The following is a 15,192-nucleotide window of genomic DNA, read 5'->3' on the forward strand; positions in this document are numbered from 1 at the left end:
TTTTGATAAAAAGGGTGGCAACTTGAGTAGTGGAGAAATGTATTCGAGTATGTGACTTTACGGTAAATTCTAGCCAAATAACTGTTAATTTCAACATTTTTGGATAAAAGTATATCCAAATATGAAATTGAGTGGCTATCAAAAGTGTACGTAAACTTCAAAAATTCAGTCGAAGTATTGAAAGAGTCGACCAGGAGTGAGGCTGTGTTGTCATTACCCCTCATTAAAATGAAGATGTCGTCAAGGTATCTAGTGTAAAAAACTACTGTATCCAGGTACAACTCCAATTTGAAAACAAAGTCAGATTCCTAAAAAGCCATCACTAAATTTGCCACACTTGCCCCGCAAGGGGAACCCATAGCAATACCTATTTTCTGAACAAAAAATGATGTATCAAAAATAAAAAAATTATATGAAAGAACCAGATCTAAAAGTTCAGAAACCAAAAAGGTGTCATTTTTTGGGGCATTATGCTTATACATCATAAGTGTTACCCATTCGGTAGCTATGGTGTGTGGAATACAAGTGTATAAATCTTTGACGTCGATAGTTAGGAAATTAAAATTGGCGTCAAATTCAAGAGTGTTAATCTGTTCCAAAAAAGACCAAGAGTCTTTACAGATTTGTTTTTCACTTGCTACTATCTTTTGTAAAAAAGAATCAATAACTTTAGCACAAACATATAAAGGTGATCCCCTTCCGTCTACCAATGGTCTCATAGGGGGATTAAATAAGTCTTTATGGATTTTAGGAATCCCAAAGAAACTCGGGTAGGTGGGAAAAGAGATGGTCAAATAATTCAGAAAGTTCTGATCAATACGCCCTTCAATAAATAAGTCATTGATGCATGTTTACACTAAATTATAGGCTTTATTCACCTCAGATCTAGAGCTCGGTGAATCGGATTCATTATCCAACAAAGCTCTCATCCTACAATTGTAGTCATCGATGTCAAATACTACAATACCACCACCTTTACCTGGCTTACATAGTCGAATCTTTTGTGAATGGACAAATTTAATTAGGTCAGTTTCTTCAGGGTTAATTACACCTTTAATTCTCTCCCTAGCCAAAGATCTAAAGTCCAATTCACAGACGTTCTCAAACATTTGTATCGCAGGATGTAGGGGTGGATTAAATGTACTAGGTATATAAAAACTTAGAGGTGGTCCTGCATTAGTAATATTACCAAACAAATATTGAAAGTTTAACTTTCTAGTATAAAGTTTGAGATCAAGAATAGCAGACGTAAGGTCAAACTTCATATAGGGGACATATGTTTGTCCTTTAGATAGTAATTCAACCAAATTTGATGATAATGGACAAGAGGAAAAGTTGTAAACCTTAAAGTCTTTACTCTTATTATACATAATTATAGGCTTATGTGGAACTGAAAAGTTCTCAAGATTACCCAAGACAGTGCTTTCATCATCATTATAAAAACTGTCAACAGAAAATTCTTGTGTGTCAATGGAGGGGGGCTCGGCCTGAATCAAAAATTCATTAACTCCGATTTCCTCCTTAATTAAAAATTTTTAGACCTAGTATTAAAGTTATGAGTAGGTCTTTGTTGCTTATGTCTTGCCCCGTTATAATCATGGTGTGAATTTCTATTAGAAGGAGTGGCAGTTTTAGTATTAATAGATCTTGAGTAAGTGTTATAATTGCTTTTTGAATTATTCTGAAGTCTTTCACTTCTTCTTAAGGTTGGAAACTCTGTGTCATCATCTAGGTAGTTATTGTCAAGTTCAACATTATCAACAATAATGTCATTAGGATATGAACATTTACAACTATTACATTCAGTCAAAGAACAAGCATTATGACTAGTGTTTCTAAGAGTAGTACGTTGCCAAGATTGTGCTAAAGAAGGCACAGGATATGCTGTGCCTTCCTTATAGGCTTTAATGTCTCTTTCAAGTTTTCTGTTCTTATTTACTTGCAATTTACTCAAGTGTTTATCAATGCTTGTTATTGACCTAGAGTAATCATATTTATACCTATAAAACTCAGAGTCACTAGTTACTATTTTATCCAAGTCCAAAACGGTGTCAGTCAATTCACTATAAGGTTAAGTAAATCAGCTCCCTGCTGTTCAAACAGCTGTACAAGTTCTTTGTGAAAGGGAGAGTCATTTACCAAGCCTGTAGGGTATTGAGTTCTACGTAGTCCCTTTGGTATAACCTTAACAGTCAAACATTCTTTAAAATAAGAGCTCTCAAGTTGTGTCTTTTTCAGTTTCAGCAGGTAATTATCAAGAGTTTTTAAGTTACTTACAATATCCGGTGTAGCGTTTTTATCTTGTGACAGTCCTTCCCTGTTAATAACGGGAAGAGCTTGTTCTGCTGAGTTTCTCCCAAATACAAAGGTGTCCTTAATCAAAGAAGACATTGTTGGCGAGTTGTTAGTTGCAGAAGTAAAAGAAGTGCGCTGCCCAGAAGAAATAATTGACGTAGCGTTAACTAATGCAACAGATGGCTGGGAGACAGCATTTGGATGTGTTTGTGTAAGCAAATCCTTTGGTCTGCTGACGTTCGACGTAGTTCCCGGTGACCCTTGACCTGGTGGCGGTGTACTATCATCATTGAAAATAATCATAGAGTTACCTTCGGGTCTACAACCATGTTTTCCATTCAACCGGTCAATGGTAGAATTAAAACCATCAATGTGCAAAATATTAGAATCAGAAGCTTTTGCAGTCATAAACTCTTTAAATATTTTCTGATTTGAGTCTAACTGATCTAGTCGTGTGTAAAGTGCATCAATTTTTGCCATAAGTAATCCAAAGTTCTCATTTTCAGTAACTGGCAAATGTACTTTAACAATTTTATCATTGGGGTCAGCTGTTTCAGTTAGTTGAGATCCCAAAAGGTTCAGAACAGCAGGTGAAGTCGGGTGGAACACCATAAAAATTAGAAAGAAGTAGACTCCACAGAAACAGACTTGAAAAACTTAAAACAAAAGCACGACCAACCTGGAAACGAACCTTTTATTAACGAAGTTTGTTTAAGCGCTTTTTGGCTTACAATAGTTAGCCTTCTTCAGAACAATCAAACAACAGGTTCCACTTGTTTTTTATAGTAAAAAAGGCACATGATACTAGGCTACTGGCCCAGAGGCCCTTATAAGCCTAGCCAAGAATTTTGTCTATGTTCCCACAAAGTAAGCACTTGTTTCCCCTGTCGAGCAGGGACACATGTGAGATCCCAGGGGTATATTTTCTGTTTCCCATCCAGTCATCCAAGTTCCTCTTAAAGAGGGCTAGAGAGGTACTCTGCTTGACATGGAGAAGGAGTCTATTCCACATACAGGGGAGTCTTTGGAACACAAATCTAGCCTGCCAGCAAGTTCTATTAATGTCACAGATCAGGTTAACGTCTTGCATGTGGGTTGCGCGAGTGGAGTTTGTCATGCCAACCTTAGTCAAGTGGAAATGATTTTAGCCTTGGTCACAGATGCAGCATGGACCAGTAATCTGTTAGACAACTAGTTCAGTGATGGGGATGTGCAGTCTTCAGAAACAGGGCAGTTCACCTCTTCCTCAGAGGACTTAAAAATCCATCTGGAGTTAGAGAGACCTGAACTGGAAGCCAAACATTTGGAAGTAGAATCAGTGAAGAAACTGTGACATTTGAAGGTTGAAGAGAGACTGTGGTGTTTGGAGGCTGAAGATAAGGCAAAACAGATGGAGTTAGAATCAGTGGAGAGACTGTGGTGTTGAGAGACCAAAGAAAATGTGAAACAGTGCCAACATGAGAGGGAGATGCTGACTCTCTGGCAGGGTCATGGAGGTAAATCTCTTCCACAGCTGATAGAGGGAGATGATTTTGATAATTTTATTCATGTATTTAAAAGGGTATGTAAACAGTATAATGTTGAGCAAGGGGTCTGGGTACGGTTCCTGACCCCCTTACTCCATGGTAAAGCTGTAACTGCTGTTTCTAAATTGTCTGAGACTGACTGCTTAAAACTATGATAAAGTTAAACAATACTTACTAAAATGTTTTAAGTTAATATCCAAAGCTTACAAAAAAGTTTCTTGAGCATAGACACAAGGCAGATGAAAGTGTATGTGATTATATTGATGAGTTAAGCACTTATTTTCATAGGTGGGGTGAGTGGGAATCAGGTCACCAATTTTGAAGAGCTAGCACATTCTTAGCTGAGGGAACAAGCCCATAGCACTTTGCCAGAGGACATGAATATCTGGTTAGCAAACTAGGACTGTAACTCTGCAGATGAGCCAGAGAGAAAAGGGGATCTCTACTTCGAAAGCAGGGCACTCCTGCACAAGTAGGGAATACCCAGAACCGCACATGATGGGCAGGCTAAACCACACCAACAGAGTACACCAGTAACAGGGGAAGCCACTAGTTCAGGCACATGGCCAGGACCATGGGTTAGATGTTTTAAATGTAACCAGAAGGGCCATGTAGCATACAAATGTCTACTGAGGCAAAGTGGGGAACAAAAGGTGAAGGAGCCAGCAAGTGGGAATAACAGCATGACAGTGGTACGTTGTCTGGAGACAACTGGAGTACCAAATTATCACCAAAGTTTGTATCCTATCTTAGTGGATGGAAGAAAGGCCACTGCTAAGAGACACACAGCCTCTGATATAACCATTGTGAAGCCTGCAGTGGTTAAAGAGGAGTAGTACTTTCTTGGGCAGTCCACACCAGTCAGAGCTTTAGGATGCACTTGCTTGATAGGTGTCTATCGTTTAAAGTATGGCTTCAAGAAGTATTTTTTGTTTTGTGTTTTTCTTTACACTTTGCATAATTTTACTGCTTGCATTCCTTTGCATCTGTCATCCATGTGTTTCTATGATGGATTATATTGATATCAGGTCTAAACAAGCTATACTGGTCCACACATAATGGATATGTAGGGAAAGGTCAAGCGGCATTGGTGCTCAACACAGATAAGGCTGCATGATGGTTAATTATTGAGTTGCAGTCTATTCAAAGAACGAGAGAATGCTCCAACAAAGCCTAATGGTGGCAAGGTTCATACTATGTAGACTTGAGGCAATTTGAACCTGTAAATCATTTCTTACACCAGCCTAATCTCTGTGAAGTCAAATTATCTCCATGTACTCAGATGTTCGCTATTGTAATTCACTTGTTGCATAATTTTACTAAAAAGCATTCAAATTCTCCTAGCAGCTAGCAGTTTCTCTTTCATGGTGCATTTTAATTCCTAATGTAGTGCTCATGTTGCCTGGACATGAGTGGATTATGTCACATCTGAGTTGTACAGGACAAGAGGGGAAAGCCATAACATAAGCCCATATTCTGTATATGAATGCTTGGCACCCCTGTCCACCACAAATTATGCTTAATGCTTTTGGACATTAAGGATGTATTATTTGCTTAATGGAACAGTTACCCACAAACCCTTGCTATGTAAGTGTTCTCCAAAATGTGGTCTCTTCTTCCCAAGTCAGTACAATTTCTTTAGCTGCAGTATTTCCCTTAATCAAAGGGCAATTCTCTTCAGACTCCATCTTAAAATATAAAATGATGTAAATAGTCAAGCTGCTGTATACAAGTTGTTCCTTAGTGCAATGTTCTTATCTGTGTGTGTGCATTTGAAGTTTGCTTGTGTTTATATATTAACCTTGCATATAAATATTAGAATGTCTTATGAGAGCAACTTTACGTGAAAGAGAGTTGGTCCAGTGTGCCTTTGCCAGACATTCTGTGCCAAACCCTTTGTGCTAGCCTCTGTTCTTGGGGGGACCTGTCAGTTTAGTATTGAGTGTATAATCCCATTTGTGTTAGCAAGAGGACTACTAGAGGTAAGCCTTACATTTCTGATTTCTCATTCATAATCATCTGGTGTACTTTGACGTCCACATAGTATTTTTAACATGGATAAATGATCATGCAAAGGTAATGTTTTTAACAAAATTCAACACTGTTAAAACAGAAACAAGAAAGTGTTGCAGAATAATTTTAAGCAGAAAATGGGGAATGGGCTTGGTTTAAAATGGCCCACTAGGAGAGCTAGCCTAGTACTTACTTATTAAACTATGAATGACTTCAACAAGCACTTCTTTACTGAATAATTGGTTGATAATTCATTGATATTATCTGAAGTAAAAGCTAATACCAAAGGGTTCTGGCTGACTTAGTTCCAAGATGACATTAAGCGAAGAGCAGTCAATGAGTCCATAAATAACCTGGCTGCCTTGCAGAAAGTGGGATACAACAGAGACCTCGTTTCTGATAAAGGAACCACCAAGGAAAAGAATAGTAGCAGCAAAATCAGCCACAGAGGTTCCAAACCCGGCAAAGGTGATCTTTGCTTTGTTTTATTGATTCTTTTATTCTAAAAAGTACAAACAGGTAAGCGCTTTCAGGGATAACAAACTCCGCTTCATCAGACCATGTTAAACACAATGTAACAGATGCCTATTTAAATGTTACAGCAGCCAATCAAGTACAAGTCTAGAAGGAAGGGAAAGGTCAGTACATTTAAATTACATACTGAAGTGCAAAATAGACTTGCTTTGGGCTGTCAGTTGAAAGCAGCTCACATCCACAATGTTAAACACTATCAGACTATTGCAGCCTTATAAACACAACACATATACATGCATAAAAACAGATTATTATACAAATAAATAGCATTTATTGAAGCAGCAACTAATAATAAAATGTCTAAAAAATCCCTGCCAATTCCTTGCTATATTAGCATGGATGTTGTTGTTGTTGTATCTTTCGACTTTTCCAGGTTAGGGGTCACCACAGCGGAACTCCGGTCCGCTAATGATTGGCAGTAGATTTTTACATACTGAGTTGCCAGCCCTGATGCACATCCTTCAACAAAGGTATGCCCATTCACGCATGTCTACACACCGAAGACGCTTTAGCTGAGAATCGAACAGGACAACGTCTTCCTGTGAGGCGATATCAGCATGGGTAATAATGAAAAAACAAAGCAGTCAATCTGTTTGAAAGTCTAAAGACAGAAGGAGTTGAACTAGTATGACTATTATATGGTACTAATAAAAACTGCCTGATACTAAATGTATAGTTAACAAAAATGAGGATAGGATGGTGTGTAAACTGTGTGACATGCATATGCCACCAAATGCATAACTGAGAGATATAAATATAGTCATAGAACATCATGATAAATAATTAATTTTATCATGTTAACAGCAGGGCTAACCATGTTTCAGAGCTCCTGCTTTAAGGAAAGGTTTGTACTTTTTAGAATAAAAGAATCAACAAAACAAAGCAAAGATCGTATTTGCCGTGTTTGGAACCTCTATGGTTGTTTTTGCTGTCTTGCAGAAAGGTTTGTCCCAAATAAATAACTGGTGCAGAATCATTGAAGCTTAATACCAAAGAGTGCATTATTATCTTATCTTCGAAGTCATTTATCCCAGGGAACCACCACACAGACAATATAGCCCTTAGACATGACCCAGTTATTCAGGATGTAGGAGCTTATTTGGACAGTAACCTAACTTTCAACCAACATGTGTCTAGTATTGTAAGGAAGACCTCCTATATTGTGCAGCTTATAAAAAATGGGAGATGTCAGTGCCTCCCCTTTATTCATCCCTCATTAGAACAATTTTTTAGTATAATGCCTCCTTTGGTGTGTATCTGTCTAGACACGTACAAATGGAATGTCTACAGAGATACCTTACTAAAAGGATACAAGTCCTAAACACTATCTCCTACAATGACCGACTCAAGTCCATGTCACTATACTCAGTAACCTACAGACTGCTAAGAGGTGATCTGTGTCTAGCATACAAGGCATTCTCTAACCCAGTACAGATGAACCTACTACATATCAGTAAGCCAAATAACATCAGAATTACTCTGCCCTGAGATCTAAACTCCTTCTGCAGCATCAACAGAATGGTTTCTAGGGACAGGTAAATCTTACAGATGATACTGCTGCTCCGGAACAAACTCCCCTTCCACATAAAACAAAGCTTATCCTTGTCCATATTCAAGCACACTTTGATACATGGATGGGTATTAGATAATTTACCCCAGGACTGCAAATGTTTTATCCTGAGCATGCATCCCCTCAAATCATCTATACTACAATCCTTGTTATTCTCACTAAGGGTAATGTGTAATTATCTGCATGGATGGATAAGCCAATCTATCACTACATGAGTAAATTAAAGCACCAAAAGGGATATTGTCTAAGCTTAAAATGGTCCACAAGAACATCTAGCCAAGTACTTACCTATGAACCTACAAAAAGGGAAATGCAAAACTACAAAGATCCTGGGGTGATGTCTCATACTGTTACACAAAATGTAGTTTTAATGTAGGTAAGCAACTGCAATCCTGGCTTTCTGGATCAAGCAGGTTGACATAATTGTGCATTTAATAAAAAGTGGAGGTATGCATTCTTTTTAAATAATTAACATCTGCTAACAGTCAATTAAACATATGTTAATTTCCTAACTGCTAGCAGACTGGGAAACAATTGCCTGGATCTCATAGTCAATAAGTAATATTTAAATATGAGAAAAATATATTTAACTGAACAAGTAAAGCAGCCCTTTGCCTTATATGTTCAGTTATACCATGTTCTCACATTTCAGCTGCTTAATCACAACATTTAATGCTGCAAATTTCATACCATGACTAATAACAATATAAAAAAGCAATGTGTATGATCTGTCTTTCAAGTATATAGTGAAGCAGTAAAAAGTTTAACTAGTGCAGTAGGTGTAAATAAGTTAACATATAGGTTGCAAAGATGGCAGAATGATTAATGCATTTACCTCAAAGATACAAAGTACACGGTTTTGTTCTCACCTTTAAGGGGAAATTGGACTCATTACAGCCGAGTGCTCCTCCAAGCGTCTTCTGCAGTTAACCCCTACTGCTCCTCTAGGCGTCAAATATGGATTGTTCATATTTGCATTAATAATTCCAAAACCATGTTACTTACAAGGTACCAGGATATTTTGTCTTGAGCCATATGTGATGGCAAACACAACTCTATTGATATTTGACCTCTTTCAATGAGAGTTTTCTAGAACTCTAAGGTGATAACTTAGTTTTTAAAGGCTTAAGCCACGCCCACTAGGGGTTAAAGGTGCACACTCAAAAGAACTGCTCCGGAGTGAATGAATAGCCTGCAAAGACAATTAGACTAGTATTTAACTATGAACCTATAAACATGACATAGGAAGGTAACAACAATTGGAGGACACTGAAATAAGGTGGCGTGTGCATGTATTGAATAAAGGTATGTCTAGGCGCCTTGTAGATGACTTCTACTTTCTGAACTAGGATGACCAATATGCATACAGGTCCTCTTTAGGGCACAGCAAAACAGTCTATTTAGAATGTGTTTATAATGATAAGTGGGATTTAGATTGCAGCATTGTTAAGTACATATATGTATGAGCATTGGAAAGGTACATGACAATTCAGTGAGATGCATCTTGGCCTGACTATAAGCTTTGCTCCACATAGATACCTAACAAAGCTACCCAAAAAAATAGTACCGAGTGTAAACTTAATGTATTGCTACTTTGACAGATAGTAACTGGGTTACAATAAGATTAGGCCAGGGAATTAATTGCTACACAGTACAGATACGGGCCATCTCATGAAAAAAAGCTATTAACAGTAATACAATGGGTACCAGATCTGTTTTCCACTGTTACTGAGAGGCAGCACCTTTTTATGCCTATATTAGATATGGCGAAGGAGGATAGGAGCCTAGCATGAAACAAATAAGAGATGCTGTTAAAGCCTGATAACTAGCAAATCTAATTTTGTAATTGCTAATCAAATAGGAAAATCAAGGCAAAATGATGTGGGTTATGTTTGATACCTATTTTTTTCATTTGATCATGAATATACTTGAAGAGAAATACATGTGTGCTAATCCTTATTTCATAAGCAAAGTATGTTTTACACTAGATATGCAGATATTCATATCTAATGAACAAAAGGAAGAATTTAAAACATGTTTGAGTGTTTTAGTCAAAGCAATTTGCCTTATGGGTTTCTGTGGCATTTGGTAAAGAAAAGCTAGGTTATGGCAAACCAAACTTACTGAGCAGAACACAGGAGTGTTTAAAGATAATTCTTTTTACAAAACTCAACAATGCCAACAGTAAACTCACCAGCACCAACACCTTCCACTTTGAAACTAGTCACCATTCACCCTGATAAATTCAGGCCAGACCTTATGAGTAATTCCTTCAAGTTATGGCGAATTGCATGAGAAGGACCTCAATGAGTTAAGCTTAGATTTTAAGAAAAAAAATGCTACAAAGTCTATAGTAATGAAATTAGAGCACAGTATTAAAAACTATCTAAACTACACCTGGATCTAAATCTTATTTGAAGCGAAAATAAATTTTTAACAAGAGACATAAAAGATGAGACAAATTAGCAACTGCGATGGTAGGAGTTATTTTGTTATTCAAATAACATTAAGGAAGGGAGGAGGTATTGGATACTTTTCAACAGACTTAGCCTATAACTGTATTTGACCCTCTGCAAATATATATATATATATATATATATATATATATATATATATATATATATATTTATTTATTTATTTATGGGTCTATGTTCTTTAATCGAAAGTACGGTTCACCCGACTTCCACGATAGTGCATTTTGTGGAAAATGCACTTTTGCGGACAAATAAAAAAAAACAAACATAAAAAAAAAAAACACTAAAAACTAATATGCAGGGGGGCAAACACCCCTGCACACCCCCCTACTTTGATATTCTCACTCCGAGGTCGCACTACAGTTGACAAAAGGGAATATTCCCTTATCCCCACTGTACTACAATCTCAACAAGAGTTTCCTTGCTTCTACATCAACATTATATGTTGATGTACAACTAAAGGTACATGCTAATGGCATGTTTTTTTTTTTTCTTTAGCGAAAGTGCATTTTCAACAGAATGCACTTTCACTAAATTAATTTTGACAAAGTACGGTTTGATGACCCATACTGTTGACAAAACAACAAGGACCCATATATATATATATATATATATATATATATATATATATATATATATATATATATATGGATTCACTTCACTTGACCGAAAACTCATTTGACCAAGACCAAATGACCGAGAACTCATTTGACCGAAAATTTGACCGAAAATTAATTTGATCAAAAACTCATTTGACTGAAAATAGTAGTGGCAGTGTATATGCCTTTTTCCCCACTGTAGTGTGACCCTGGAGTTAGTATATATATATATATATATATATATATATATATATATATATATATATATATATTTAGGGGGGTGCACTGGACAATATAAATCCAAGCTAGGTGGGGGGCTTGACCCCCACACACCCACCTACATAAATATATATACTAACTCCAGAGTCACACTACAGTGAGGAAAAGGGCATATGCACTGCCACTACTATTTTCAGTCAAATGAGTTTTCGGTCATTTGGTTTCAGTCAAATGAGTTTCCAGTCAAGTGAAGTGAATCCATATATATATATATATATATATATATATATATATATATATATATATATATATGTATATATATATACATATATGGGTCTACTTCATAACATTGAAATTTCATAACGTTGAATTTCATAACACTGAAACCATAACATTGAAAATTCAAAACACTGAAAACCCAAAACATTGAAAACTCAGAACATTGAAAGCGTGCTTCATAACATTGAAAACTACATTGTACAAGTAAATAAGATCCCCTCCACCTACACCACCACCTAACAAACACACTTTCTACTACGTTTCTGCAGGGCGGCAACCCTCTGCACCCCCCATGTGGGGAGGCTCCCCACTGTAAATTAAATATACCTACTCCAAGATCGCACTAAAGTGGAAAAAAGTTAATTTCCTAACCTCACTGTATCACAAGGTTAGGAAATTAACTTGTTTCCACTGTAGTGCGATCTTGGAGTTGGTATATTTAATTTACAGGGAGGTGGGGGGGGGCAGAGCCCCTGCAGAAACATAGTAGAAAGTGTGTTTGTTAGTTAGGTATTGTTATAGGTGGAGAGGATGTTATTTACATATGCATTGCAGTTTTCAATGTTATGAAGCACACTTTCAATGTTCTGAGTTTTCAATGTTTTGGATTTTCATTGTTTTGGTCTCAGTGTTATGAAATTTCAGTGTTATGAAGTAGACACATGCACACGCACACATTATTTTATATATATATTACATATATATATATATATATATATATATATATATATATATATATATATATATATATATGTTTTATTCCTGAAACTAAGTGAAATTATACTTCAATGAAAAAATATTAACTATCTCCTCAGTAAGGCATTACCTGCAGTCATATGGAATACCTTTGCAGATACGCTGTACACATGTAAGTGACATTGATATTACATTTGTAGATATGCTAATTCAGAACAATGCTGGTAGATGAATAGTTTACAGCTCAGAGTAAACCATTTTGCTGTGTTTGAAATGGAAAGTTTTATGAATGTACTGTCATTGTCGGGACAACTACACTATTTAGAACTACAGTTAGAAGCTCTATCATCAGTGTATAAACCCTATATAAAATGTGCTGAATAAAAATGCAGTTGCTAAGCATTACAGAGTTTCAGAGGTGCAATGCAAAGATCCATCCATTTTGTATTGCACACACAGGTATGTACAGAAGATTTGAAGGTGCTGGATCAGGCAGGTTAAAAGTTACCTGAAGAAGTTATTCATGTTATATGTATTATACATGTTGCTCACACAGAAACATGCTACTGTGGATATAAACATGTTGCTACTACTGAAACTAATGATATCGCTATTGTATCTGGTTCAATATATATTGTTATCATTAATGACTATTCCTATCAGGGAAATGTTTTAAATTAACTGAATGTAATGACGCATGATTTTAATTATTTGACTGAGGTGGATATAAAGAATACATACCATTGTTGCTGTATTTCTTGCCTGAGATTTTGTAATCCATGCACTACCTAATTTGCTAACAGCTGTGTGGGTGCAGAGTGGATGATTCCATTATGCATATTTCTGAGGGTGACTTGTGTACTTGTCTTTCCCTCCTTGCCCTTAACAATAAGCTGTCACATACTGGTAGGCCAGAACCAAAATCCATGCTGCCTCACATTTCTAGTTTGGCAGTTAAGCTCTGTAGTAAAATGATCTGTCACTCATCTGCCCATACATAATACTGGCTCAAGGCTACTTTGATTTCAGAAAGCAGAACTTTCTATGTCGCAGAGTATGGCTCTCATTACTGGTCAACTAACAAGATTTCCGTGTGTGAAACTGTAGGACTCTCTTCTCATTTGTCTAGTGGATCTTTCCAGGAATGGGCACTGGCACCTGAAGAATGCCAAGTTGTTAATTCTCTCAGTACTGTTCTATCCTCAGCTTCATGTTGGGATCTCTCCCTCTCTCTGATCAGACTGCTACCTGCTCAGTGTAATTTGAGTATTTTCTCTAGGCATTCATAAGCCTTCTGAGTCTTTTATCCTTCCCGTTCCATCCTCCCCTCATTGACAGTTTCTGATTGCTCCAGATCTTGTAGAACTTATACTGACATGAGCATGGAGCCCTTTTTCCTTAGGGCCATATGATATGATTCTGGCTGCTTTATATTTTTCCTGATTGGGGTTTGTGGTACTTTACAAAGCTATCTTACTAAACCATTTTTACATGAGGGATTTTAAGGTTCTGTCAGTAGTTACCATGTGCACTATACTGAACAATACCTAGGAGTGTATTAAAACATGATTTTGTTCAGCATTTCAAAGGAACTATCAATGCAACATATGAAAGGACACAGCAGTAAACTGCATAACTGTTAATTATACATATGTCACTTGTGGTACATTTAAGTTTGGTGTGCACGTATGTAGCAGAATCATACTACACTAAATTACACTAAAATGACATAATTCTGCTCATTCTGACATTTGCAGACAGTGCTCTTTTCTTAGCATATTTTATAATTAATGTTTTCTCTTTTTTAAGTATGCCCTTGAGGAAGTACAGCTTGTTCCTTGTTGATCTTTTTGCATGAAACCTTGTAAGTTAAACCATTCTGAGATGTCTAGCTATTATAAATATGTCATGAAGAAAGGCTATGGTATGGCAGATGCTAATTTATGTTTTTCAATGCTTTTGTGTATACTAGGGAAAATTTGTTATTTCCCCTATTTCTTTCCCTTACTCATACCAATCAGCAAACTCCTTTGGTAGTAAAATGAATTATAATTACAAGAGGATGGCTCTAAGGATAATTGGAGAGGAATAATTATGAATAATGCAGGCAGTACAGGGGATTTGTAAACCTGTAAGGTTTGATTGGTAAAATAAATTTGCAAAAAAATTTTATTCACTTCGATCTGCTACTGAAAATGGTTCCTTTAATACTCTTGAAAAATTCACCACCTTCTTGTCTTGGCTACATTTAAAATTCTCCTCTTGCAGAAGTCAGACTTATTTTGGAGAAGTTAGTTTCTGAAAGTTTGCTTTTCTGTTTTTGATTGTATCTTCATGTCCATCTAGAAAAATGAGGTGTGGTAAGTCTATACAGAGCTACATTAGATACAGTTTACAGTGGTGATATAAGTGCAGTGTCAAAAGTTATATGCCATCATGGCATTAAGTACATAACATGGGAGATGGGCTACCATCTTCTATGGAAGCACAGAGGAGAGTAGAGAGGAATATGATGCAGCCAGTGCTTGAATGTTTTAGAAGTCAACAGATCTTCAATGAAGGCATTACATGCTTGTTGAGTTTAGGAGCACCAGTAACTTTTGAAGTTCATGAATGTTTGCCTTTGCAAGATATCCTGTCAATTTTATTAGAGATATGACATTAGTATATCAAAGAACTCTACCATCCTTTAGAAGTTATACCACAAATGCTTCTTCCTAGCTACAAGACCAAAAATAGATTGTTGGAATTTCAAAAACTCAGTGAATTAAGGCACTCCCTGTCATGCCATGCCCATCATTAGACAAATATGCTCTGACTTGTTTCAAAACACCAGCTACTGGTCCCTCCTCAGCCAGAGAGGCAGAGACAACATAGGTCCTATATTCAACACACTCAGTTCATGTGGAAGTTAAAGGATCTGACCGAGTAAATTATGGAGAAATGCAAAAATGTCAGTGAGCCCTTGTGCAACAAAACTATACCTA

The sequence above is a fragment of the Protopterus annectens genome, chromosome 17.part0, assembly GCF_019279795.1.
Source record: "Protopterus annectens isolate FY-2018-M chromosome 17.part0, PAN1.0, whole genome shotgun sequence".
Classification (NCBI taxonomy): domain Eukaryota; kingdom Metazoa; phylum Chordata; order Ceratodontiformes; family Protopteridae; genus Protopterus; species Protopterus annectens.